The following is a 12,863-nucleotide window of genomic DNA, read 5'->3' on the forward strand; positions in this document are numbered from 1 at the left end:
CTTCATGTTTCAGATTTTAAAAAGATATAACTTAGAAAAATGATAACTACAGACAATACTCTCTGCTAAGAACAAAAACTGAAGTGAAAAAATATTTATGGATATTCCCATAATTCATGTGGAGGCTTTGAAACATCAACACCCAACAGGAAATGAAAGGCCTTCTGGAGACTGGAGGACAGCGGCAGCCTGTCTTCTACCCACACCTCTCTGAACTGAAAAAAAAAAGCCCTTATTTTTAGTAAGATTGCTATCACAATTGCAAACAGCACTTCTGGACGTGTGTCTGCAGCCCAGTGCCAGCATCTCTGTGGTGCTGTGGAGCCAAACCCACCAGAACATTCTGTTTTTCAGAAGTAGTTTTGTCTCAAAATACATTCACTCAGAGAGCAGGGAGGACTACAGTGTCTAAGGAGCATTCCAAACAAGGGAAATATAGGAGAAGACTCAAGGAGTCTCCTGCAAAGACATCTTTTTTAGCTCTGAGTGAATTCCTCTGAAATTAGTGGTTTGTCTTGAAATGACAGCAATTGCAAGAACTGTGGCCAAAGATCCATTGCTTGCCTGCTTCACGGGATCTCCTCAGCCTCAGAAAAACATGGTGCAGGAAATTTTATGGCACAAAAAGTGTTTTCGAAGACTTATGAGCCTCTCTTTCAAAGATACATGAAGCAAGAAAAACAGTAAGAAAACAAAACTGGTCTTTCATCACGAGTTTCCAGATCTTGGAAAATGTACGGGGCGTTCCAATTCCACAAAGTATTGTTTCTGAACAAGGAAATGGACCTCAGTTTTCCAAGCTACCCTCCAAGAAGCAACTTAAACACTTGAAGAAATGCAGTCCAAGATAAATGGCTACAGAGGACAGATGACTTTCATTTCCTGACTTTATTTTAACAGATATAAGACGGTGTCATGAAACACCATCTCAGACTTCTCAAACCATCGCAGAGGTTTAAAGATAATCTATTATTTTAACTTTACAATTTTTATGCTCCTACTGAGACAATTTTCCACCTCTCTAGTAAAATACCTGGTTATAAAATAAAATGCTTGTTCATCATAGATAATTATAAAGCCTAAAAAAGTCCACGCGGTGGAATCCAGGTTATATGCCTGAAGTACTTCCCTGGGTTTTTCTGTGTTCTGGTCTGCATGTGAAATGCCCTAGGAGACCTGTACATAAACCTGTACATTTCCTTCAGTGGTATAGCCTGCTGAACATTGCTCATGTTCCTGTAAATAATTTCACACTCATTGCACCTGAAAGAAACCCCAGTTAAGATCATTGGTTCTCTCTCCTCAAGTTGGGGGCAATGGTTTCTTTGGTCTGGGTTGAAGCTCTCTCCAAGAGAAGGGTACATCACAGTCCATAATGCAGCAGTGGGGCTTTGGGAAATCAGATTATAAGAGCTCTATTTGCAATGAATTAGTCCACTGCTAGACTCATAATCCAATGGTATTATTGGGAAGTAGAGTGCGGAAGTAGGCCTCAAGGGAGGAAATATGCCCTAGGAGGTGTGCATTTGAGAGTCAGATCCTGTTCCTAGATTCATCCTTTGTTCCCTCTTTCTGCTTTTAGAGCATCATGAGGGGAGCCAATGTCCTGCACATTCTTGTTACCATCATGCTGTCTTGCCTCAGACCTCAAGCCACCCAGCCAGCTCTCCACAGGCTGAAACCACATCCAAAATAAGCCCTCCCCCACTACTTAAATTGTTTCTCCCAAGTATTTGTCACAGAAACAGAAAACTGGATCCGAGAGTCAGCTTTCTGCTCCTGTAGGAAAATCCCTGAGATAATCAGCTTACAATTTGGGAAGGTATACTTGGCGTATAAGTCAGAGCTTCAGTGTACTGTCACTTGTCCCTGTTCTTGGGGTATCGGGCGACATGTTGCTGAACAGGCCTGTTGCCTTATGACAGCAAGTGGTAAGGACTGAGGAAGGGGCCAGGCCCCGTGTCCCTACTATTCTGCCACCTCCTGATAGTGTCACAGGCTGGTGACCAAGCCTTTAATGGGACTGTGGGGACACTCCCCAAGCACAGCATGGATGCATCTTTTCATCCTTTGCAGTATGTGTTTCTAGATGCAAGTGAAACTGTATTACACATATTACACATGTGGAGCTTTCCCATTGCTGCTGATAACCCAGGGTTGAGGAGATAGTACACCGTGTCCATTCTGGAGACAATAGTATTTATTGCAAGAATACATCAGAATTTGCCCAGTGGTCTCTATAGTTTGTGTAGTTTCACAGTTTTAAGTTGCCTTGCTGGATTTCTCATTGGGGAAGATGTTATGTTCTGGAATTGGTGTTGTTGGTTACATAAGCCTGTGAATAAACAAAAATATTGACATAAATTTTAAATCTCCACGTGGGTCTATTTATTACATGTGAACTATACCGTCATAAAACCATCATCGTGGGCTGAGAAGATAGGAAGTGCTTTAGGTAAGTATTAGTGACGACCTGAGTTCAGACTCCCAGCAACCACACTAAGCTCCAGGAAGGCAGTCTGTTACTCTGGGTCTTGGAATTCACTGGCCAGTCCAGCCAAATCTTCAACTCCAAGTTCCGTGAGAGACCTTATCTCATAAAATAAGGTAGAGGGCTGGGAAATGGTTCACTGAATAAAGTTCCTGGGAACTAGATCCCCCACAGCTGAATGGGTGTGGCAGCCTGCCTGTAATTCTGCTACTGTGAAGGTAGAGACAGGATTCCATGTAAAAGCTAGCTGCTATGGGCTAATTCTGGGTTCAGTTGAGGGACCCAGCCTTGATGAATAAGTTAGACAGTGATCTAGGGAAACTCTTGGTGTTAGTCTTAAGCACTTGCACTTGCAGGCTCACACCCATACATGCACACACACACACACACACACACACACACACACACACACACACACACGAATACATGCACACAAACAGAAGTTATTCACAGCACAGGCAAATGTACTATGCGATAACAGGTGTACCATATTCAAGCAATATTTTTCTTGTCCACCAAGCAGCATTCAGTGACACATATCTTCAGTATGCATGAAGTCACCTTTATGGTCACTTTCAGGTAGAGTTTCAGATTGCAACTCAAAAATACTTGGTATTTGGACAATAGAATTCACACTGAAGCAAGCTAGAGAACAATGAGAGAATTTTTAACTTAATTCACTGACTTTTACTGTAAATTCAAAACCAATACAGAACACCTCCCATTTAGAGGATGCAATAGGGTTAATTACATTCCAGGGTTTGGTATGTCATAACAAGTTGGTTAATAGTTCTATAAATTTCATTGTTGCTAACAGTTCTTCCCAGGGAGAGACCTAAAGAACATCTACCCCTTCTCCTAAGGTTCCAAAGGTAAGATGAACCACATTTCTACCAAAGGTATCTCCAGGGAACCAATGAATTTATCAGGCTTCCTTAAAGAAGGGATGGGTATTCAACACAAGACAACCCAAGACCAAGTTCTCAGCACAAAGAAGATGTATTTGCTCCAGAGGGACAACGGGCAGGGAATAAGAGACAAAGACAAGAGGTAGAGGACGAGGGAGAAGAGGAAGGCAACAAGGGAGAGGGGGAAGGGGTATTTGTCCCAGAGGAACAAAGGACTGCCTCTGGACAGAGATGAAACAGACACGGCTCATAGGCAAATGACAGTTTATAAAGGTAAAAAGGGAACCCCCTGTGTTAGAATGCGGTGTTTAATTTTAATTGGGCATGTTAATTGGGGTACCCAAAAGGGGGCTTAATACTTTGATAGCTGGACTTTGGTAATCAGCCTCAGTGGGAGGAAGTGGCCAAATAAGGGAATAGACCTTGGTGGCTAGCTTTAGGACTGTAATTTAAGAGTTTTTGCAAGGCAGAGGGAATAGGGGAGAAAGGTAAGACCTGCCAGAGCCATGTTTACCATGCTCAGGCTGGCTAGAGTCCCTTCAGATGTTCCCCACTAGAAAGTCTTTACCAGCACTGGTTACTTTCCCATCGACACCTACATAGGGCTCCTGCCACGGTCTTATAGAGTCTAGCCCCTCCAAGGTCAATGTAATTAACACAGCATGGTATATAACAGGTGGTCGGGAGAGGGTCTCATGACACTCCCCAAACCTCTATGAGGGCATGAGAATAGCCAACAAGCTAGAGTAATCTTTTGCAAGTGGCACATTTGAACTCCCCAAGATAGCGGTCGCTTTGTTCAGAGGGTAGCCCTGTGCAATGTTCACGCATACAAAGTTGTTCCCATTTCTGACCTTCCTAAGAAAAAGATCCTTCTGGTCAGTTGATATAGCTGGCACTTCTTTAACTTTCCATATGTATTTTGACAGCGCACACATGTTGTGCAGTGACAACAGAAATGGGGAGAGGGGTTGCAGAGAGAGTGGTAAGGCTGTGTGAGAGCACAAGAGATCGCCAATGATTCTGTGATCTCCTTTGGAGAAAGGTCACCTGTTTCTGGGGATAGTTTACAGTTAGTCCTTTTCACTTTTATATGAATGTACCTTAGCCTATCAAGGGATTTTCATAACAAGGAAAGAACTGGCTGCTAAGATTTCATGGATAGGGAAGGTTGCATGGATAGCAACAGAGATAGACACTTATGTCCCAGCAGTCCTTACATGTCAGCGCACACTCCACACACCCAGTGAAGTGGTTTTTCCTCTCTGCATAGGAATGGCAGATGTTCCACGAGAGTGGATTCTATATCTTCTCATAGTTCCTCCAATCACTTCCTTCCACCCTGTCTCCCTCCTTGTGGGATCCTATTAAAGAATATAGAACTGAAATTCATCCCTGAACTGTTTCCTGCTCAATTCTTTCTTAATCTGAGCTCATCATCTTGTTCTCTTGCAGACAACACCTATATTTATGTTTTCTTGCTTTCCAAACCATGTTTTTAAAAGCCAGTATTCCAATACACAAGACAAACGGAACTGTCTTGTCCATAACCTGCTCTTCCATCCTTGTACTCTGTGTTACTAAATTGACAATCATACAAACTCGCTTTAAAAAGAAACCCTGGACATGATCCCATGAGGCACACCCAAATAACTAGGAGACTTTATCAACTCAATCTATCAGATTTTGTTGGAATCCATCATTTTCGCTCAGCCTCACATCCCCATCTTCTTGCCAGGATCCTTGGAATCATGTTCCTACATGGCATTGCTTAGATCTAATCCTTATCAACACATCCTCCGCAATACACACCCATAAGAAGATCTTTAAAAGATGAAATACGATTATGTCAAACCCAAACTTAAAACTCTAGGAAGAGGAGCTCCTTGCCCCTGAGGGGAAAAACAAAACAAAACAAAACAAAACAAAACAAAAAACTAAGCTCAAGTCAATCCCCCGCCCACACCACTCTCTTCTCCCCTTACCTCCTTCTGGAGGTGACTCCCCTGGAGACTCAGTCCCTTGGATGAGTCAGGCATTTCTTGCTGCAGAGCAGATGCTGGTCACCCCTCCTGGAGGACTTTTTCCAATGAGAACCATGCTTACCAGATACTTCTCACATACTGTGACTGAAGAAGACCAACACTAACCAATCTCTGATTCAAGTGTGGCAAATCACATGTAGATAGAAGTAGTCAGTACAATACCTTTTTGTGTACAGTAAAGATGGCGTAGTATAGAGACGTGCACATCTCTAACACTTACCGCATTGTGTACCACAACACGTATTGCAATGTAGAATATTATGCTACAACTTTCAATGACTTTGTGATGTATTTTCAGTTTTCCATCATGCAAAAATTAAAATTTATCTATTTTCAAGGAATGATTAGGCTCCACACTTTCTATAGTTTTAAAATGATTCCTGGAAAATTTAGTTCCATTTTAGTATGATCAAAGAGCAAATAATATATGACAAGTGTCTTTTTTTAAATGCATTATTTAGTATACTGACAAGGCAGGAAGGCAGAAAGGCTAGGAGGTGGGAGGATGACAGGAAGATGTGCATTAGTAGTCAGGAAAATCTGGGTGCCGGCGAATCCCAGGATCTGCTCATTAGCTAACATTGGAAGGTTACCTAACTGAGTCTTTGTTCCCTCACCTGCACAAGGAGAGTGGCATTTCATTTGCAAACTGATCATGTAAAGTTCATGAAACAGCATGACTACAAAAGCCACATCTAACTCCTGACTCACGGCACACTTTATTCTTTTTACCTATATGTATTACATCTCTCAGAACACAGACATAGCCACGGGCAATACTTTTTCACATAGACATACAAACACCCATTCAGCAACAACACATCCTGTGAAGAGAGCTCAGAAGGAGGCTGACTACTTAGATCCAATATTGTGGGGGTTGTTTGTCATGTTTGTTCAGGAATATTGGAGCAAAGCCAAAGTAATTAAATCTCTAACAAATTTAGTAATATAAAAGTCCCAGCCATGGGCCAGAGTAATCACTCAACTTCTGGGAAGAAAGGAGACAGGTTCATTTGCAGTGTCTCATGCTTAATCATTAGTGTTAAATGAATTAGGACCAGAACGAATCAAAGAAGCAAACAGCCGATGGCTGCTGTTTCTGGGAGAAAAAGCAGCAGTTGATGTTCACACAGATTTCAGCAGCCAAAAAGGGCCTCTCAGTCAATGGCCAGGCGCTTTCTCTCCCTTTAAACTTGTTTTCAATGGTCTTTAGTCTGTGATTACTTAAATATTCATTTACTCCAGAGGCCTTTTTGTGCACCTCTCAGTTTAGAAGCTAATCACGTTCCCATTCAATTGGGCTGACAACTAACTTCAAAGGAAGAAATAAGCTATAATATTTCACCCAGAAAATTTGACTTTGAGCAAGACAATATAAACAGTTAATTCAGTTATACAAATTATGAAATTTAGGTATGAAATAACCAAGATTTCAAGGGGGGAAGCCAGAGAAAAAGAATCTTATAGGCTCATGTGTGGTTATTGATTTACAGACTGAAGGGGCTGGGGTATGCATTATACAACAGAATCTATTGCCTTATTTGTTCAGTAAGTCTGTCTTATAATTTCCACCAATATATTTTATATTTGTTTGTCATTCTGCATAACTAGGCTGATTGTACACTTGCAACTGCGTAACTGGTGACCCAGTTGCGTTTGACAATCTGGCTAGAAATATCGAGATAATTAGCATATATCTTTCCTTTGGTCTTTCAAAGGGGTATTATAATCGCTAAATTTAAATTCCTGTGGTGAACCACAGAGGGTGGAATCCTCTGAACTAATTATAAAATAATCCCTTTTTTCTCTTATTATAAGGATGGACTACAGCATAGGCTGGCATAGGATTATTCATTTGATTCTGGCCACGTTTATGCTTGCTGTCTCCACTGGAAGTGTTCTAAACGTTTCCTTAGTAATAGATTCTAAGGAGAAGAAGCTTGTATACCTCATTAAGTTGGAAGACTGATTTGCTTCCTATAAGAAAACCTTTTGTATTTCCATATAAGAACATAGAAACGTATGGCCGGAGGTATGTACACATGGAAATTTGACTGTAAGAAAACCATATAGGAAAATATTGGAGATTTTTTGTTATCAAAAAATATACTTGGTAATAATGCAAAGATATAAAGAGATGTTAACTTTGAGTTATAGGAAATATCACAAAGAGGTAACGTGCTAGTGGAGGAGAAGCCAAGAGAGTGAAAGATCTGGAAGCCAGGCATGACCACCTGAGTCTTGAACAAAACTCCATGGCGATGACTCTCTCTCTAGGAAAGGTCGTTGGGATATCTTGGGACCATGAGAGCCAGCGCGTGTTGAACCAGAATCTGCTATTGATTCTTAACAAGATTCCTAACATGGATGGGAAGCACACAGAGCAGAGAGGCAGAGTGAAAGGTGAAAGTGGTCTTCTCATGTCCAAGGCCTGCCTTCCCATCCCTTTCTCTAAAACGTGGTTTGATGTCTCCCCACAGACTCACCTGTTTGCACACTTGGTCCCAAGCTAGCAGCAGTTGTTGTAAGAAGTGAACCACTGGAAGGTGGTCCTTGAAGCTCTTAGTCTGTGCACACTTCCTGTCTATCTCTGCTTTCTTTCTGTGGCTGACCCATGATCAGCAGGCTCATACTCCTGTCACAATGCCTTCCTTGCCTTGGTGAGCTGTAAAGGCTAACCGAACCCTTCCTCTCCTAAGCTGCTTCTTGGCCGGTATTTTGTCACAGCAAAAAGTAACTGCGTGCACACAAAAATGATTTCGCTCTCACAAACTAATTTGTGTTCCATCCTTGGATGAGCAAAATTTTGAATGCCACGGAACCACATTGCTTCGCCATCTAGCACTGTTACAAGTGCCCATGGATAATGTCCAAAGAGATGTTAGCTTTGTCAAAGTGATTATGAAATGCAGTTTATGTTAGATATATCATTTGGGGATTCCCCGGGGGCAAATTAAAGTCGCTGAGAAAAACAGCAGTAGAAATACATGAGAGTGTGTGCTTGCAAAATGTACTCGGGAGCAGAATGCTGGGCCATACACTTCGGCCAGAATAAGAATTCAGGAAACAAAGATAATTGTGTAAATTAAAAATCTCTCAATTGCTAATGTCAGAAATCCTCAAAGAAAACAGTTCACCTTCCGGATTTCTTCATCCCACCTTTCAAAGTTCCAAGGTGATGGGAGTATTCCACACATGAGATGTTGGGAGCCTTCAGCACCATTTCTGGCTTTTCTCAAAAAAAACCAGAGACCAGCCAACAGACATCCAGTTCATCTTCAATTCCAAGTGAGCTGGAATAGCCACTGTGTTGGAGGCAGAAAAGGGAGCAGGATCTTGGCTACGGCTGACAGGGCAGCCAATGGATAGTATTACCTTTAAGAACTTGCACTGAGATCTTATGTTGGTGGATCCTGTGCTGTTAGACCTGGTTATATGAAATCTATTTTTCTACAACAGCAACATTTCTGTTCATGAGGTCTTTCCACAGTAGAGGGAATGCACATGGCCCATTGACTCCTGTTACATCAGTGCTCTCTCCCCTTCCCTTTCTGCTGTGCATTCCTCAATTGAAAAAGCATAGCTACTCCACCTAACCCTTTGGGCCCTGGAAGCCCGCAATGGACCACTGTCTACAAGATCCTGAGGTTTTCTCCTTAAATTAGGGAAGTAGGCAAGGGCTCACTCTAACATGTAAATATCTCTCTCCTTGTTTCCTTTCCCACTTTTTAAAAGTCCCTTCCCACAATGTGCTCAGATATTTGCAAATGAAAGTTCCAATGGAAGACATCAGTGACCTCCCCTCTAGAATGCAGAAGTAATCTTTTAATATGAGAGGGAAAAATATTGGTTGACATCATAAACTTGCATTATGAAGATTGCTGAGCCATCTCTTCAGCCATAGCTCTGTCTCTTTTTGGCCTCTCCTCCCATCTTAATCACATTAGGGCCAGGAGAACAAGTAAAACAGCATTGTAATGAACATATAGGTTGGGATTGAGTAAATGTTCCTTTGTCTATCTTAATACATTTTTATTGGAAATTTAATAATTCACATTGCTAACAGTTGCCTTTGTGGTCATACTCTAGTAAAGTGGAAGCTGTTTAGCTTATTAAACTCATAACATTTAACAATTGGCCTTTGCAAGATTTATTTTTAAATTTTGATTATGTCAATTTGTGAGTGTGTCTATGTGCACAAGACTATGTTGGATCCCTTGGACCTGGAGTTAGTTGTGAGCCACCTGATATAAGTGCTGGAAACCAGACTCAGGTGGACAAAAATAGCAAATAAACACACTTAACCACTGAGTCATCTCTCCAGCCCCAGCTACTGCCCTTTTAGAGAAAAAATTTGCTGACTCAAATATACATGGTCTAGATGATCTAGATCTAGACTGAAAACCAAGTGGTAAGCATCAAGTGATGATTACAAGATGCAGTAAGGAGATGTGAATTACAAGTTAAAAGGGGTGCAGTAAGGAACTACAAAAATTGGAATGACACCCAGACATCCCAGGTGTGCTACACGTAAGTGACACTATCTCAAGCAAGGCACAATACAGAGCCAAGGGTCTAGATGTGGAGGGAATATGGGGGCGGCGGGTAATGTGCTTTTCTTAGGGATATGTCATATTTGGGGATGCTTAGATTATACTCAATAGAAATCATATCTGACTTAATGACCAGGAGAAAAATCTGAGCTAAAAAAGAAAAATCTGGAACTGCTTACATGCTAGGACAAGACAATAAAGCCTGGACCTTGCAAGGTGAAGCATACCATTTCAAAGTAGCCCATACAGGCGTTTTTTCCTTTCCACAGACTGAATTGCCCAGTTCCCCACATCACTTTTTCCAGCACACTTTATAGTTTATCATGTACAGTTGGCCTCAGTATTCGACTTGTTTCCATTTGTTTCCCTCAATGTAACACTCCTGGTGCTTAATGGACATTTGCAGAATACTATCAGTGATCAAAACAGATGCAAGCTGAGTTCGTGTCCTTGAGGCTCCTTGCTCTTTGGTTGGCCTGAAGGACTGTCTTATGCATCCAGCTCCTCCGCCTATGTGCATGTTGCTCCCATATGGTAAGGATGCCTGTGTATCAGAATCAAAGTGTCCTTTCTTGTACTTATATTAAATAGGCTTTACTAGGATTTTGCTGCATACTTCAGAAAACTGGTCTTAATTTTTTTCAGTGCTGATAAATGAACGTTAAAGTTTAGTTTTACCAACCTAAGGACATACATAGGCTGGACCTAGGCTTCCCCACACATGTGGAACTTGGTCTTCATGTGGGTCCTGAACACCTGGAGCAGGGTCTATTCCAAAAGCTGTTGCCTGTACGTGGGATATGTACTTCTAGCTGGGCTGCCTTGTCTAGCCTCAGTGGGAGAGAAAGCACCTTGTCTAAAAGAGACTTGAAGTGCCAGGGTGGAAGGACACCCATGGAGGGCTCCACCCTCTTAGAGGAGAAGGGGAGGGGCGTAGAAGGTTCTCCTACCGTCTCTCCAGTGCTGATATTACAAGCATAGACTACTATCTCCAACCAGTTCAAAGTTAATATACAGTCTTGAAACAACGATACATTTAAGTGAGGTTATGGGCAGACTTTCAATGAAGCACAATCACTTAAACAATAGGACACAATTTTAAGTTGGTTATCAAATCCAAATTTCAGGCTAGCAGAAGTAGATAGCTCTAAAGTGCCAAGACTTGCAGTTGCTTCTGAGAAGGTTATTTGAACTCCAGCCTGTGAACCATTTGTAACCCATTCCAAACAAAGGAGCTGTGCCACAATGAAAATCTATCAGCAGACACCTGGTTCAGCTGACATTTTCCACAAGAAACGCTGACTCCTTCTAAGTCCTCACAAATCGCTGAGCCAATGCTGCTGGCTTAATCTCTATCCAGCGTGGTGAGAAGTCCACTGTTAACTGGGTAACATCAGTGGGGAAGTAATTAAAAGGACAATCCCATTGCCTTCTATGTACTGCATATTCTAATCCCATCCATGCAGATCTATCCAAAACAGCAGCTTGAGTTCTGTGGGCTATCGCCCTTCAGATAGGCCTGATGCTCAAGAGGGGCTCTCCAGAGTCAGGGCAAATGACAGGAAGAAGGGTAAAATTTAAGGCAGCTTCAGATTAATTCTCTCAAAAGACATTTATTTCCACATTTCAACATGGGAAATTTGCAAATTTGCTTTTATGGAAAGATTTTTTTTTTCTTTTTATTGTGTGCAACTACTACTAGCTACAGTTTTACAATAAGAAATGTCCCAAGGAAAGGTATGGGAGTTTACAACTTGGTAGTCCATTAACTAAAGGGAACACACAAGCTATCTCAAGATTCCTCAGAAAAAAATATAGACAATAAAAAGTGGTTTAAACAAGTGACTTAAAATTAAATTTTCAAATGCTTACTTTTGCCATCTGGCATAATACTATTTAAAGTTTTACAATAAAATATTACAATTTGGGAAAGAACCACATTTCCTAATGACAGACTAACTTTACCTGAATTAACACTGATGGAAAGTACACAAGCAATCAATAATTTACCAACAGCTTCTCAATTTCAGAAACATAGGGTTAAATTTAGCATCTTCAGTGTTTGGCTTCTTGGACCAACAGACTACTTCTTAAAGAATGTATATGCATACTTATTATTCAGATACGAGGGGTTGTTTGGCACCTGAGTTGAACATAATACACAAAGAAAGAATATCTAACATGAAGTTGTTTAAAGGCTGTATTTTATCTATCTATATACATATACATATACCTGTACACATACATATATGCACACACATATACAAAAGGCAAACAACTTTTCCTTTAAAAAATAACAAAGATGTAAAAGGAGCTCAATGTTTAGTCAAACAAAGACACAATGCTCACTCAATTTAAAGAGTTTAAAGTTATCTAAAGAATTTGGAATTTTATTAACAATTTCAAGAATTTACAGGTTGTTAGACTAACACCCACTTCAATACACAGGCTTTTAATTGTTTTGGCAATGGAGGCTGATAGAGTAGCATATTTATGAGATCTGTTATCTTAACATGATGTTATTACAGACCTTAAGATGGACACCCGTGGGAAATCTCCACAGCAGGCCCTAGGCCCCTCTCATCAAGACTGAACATAGATGTGAGCCCGTGCTCACTGGACACTCCAGCAGCACACACACACAGGGAGGCTGAAGATAGCTGCATGTCATACCCCTCACTCACTAGAATTTCACACAAGAATTCCTGAAGTGCCTATGCTCTAAACGATAGGCTTGTATCCTGAGACTCAGGAGACAGTAAGTCAGCTACGTGAACTTGAACATTTCCCTTTATGAATATCTGGCTGAAATTAGAACATATTCTGCAGCACTTGGGAGGCAGAGGCAGGCGGATTTCTGAGTTCG

The sequence above is a fragment of the Mastomys coucha genome, unplaced genomic scaffold (assembly GCF_008632895.1).
Source record: "Mastomys coucha isolate ucsf_1 unplaced genomic scaffold, UCSF_Mcou_1 pScaffold14, whole genome shotgun sequence".
NCBI lineage: Eukaryota > Metazoa > Chordata > Mammalia > Rodentia > Muridae > Mastomys > Mastomys coucha.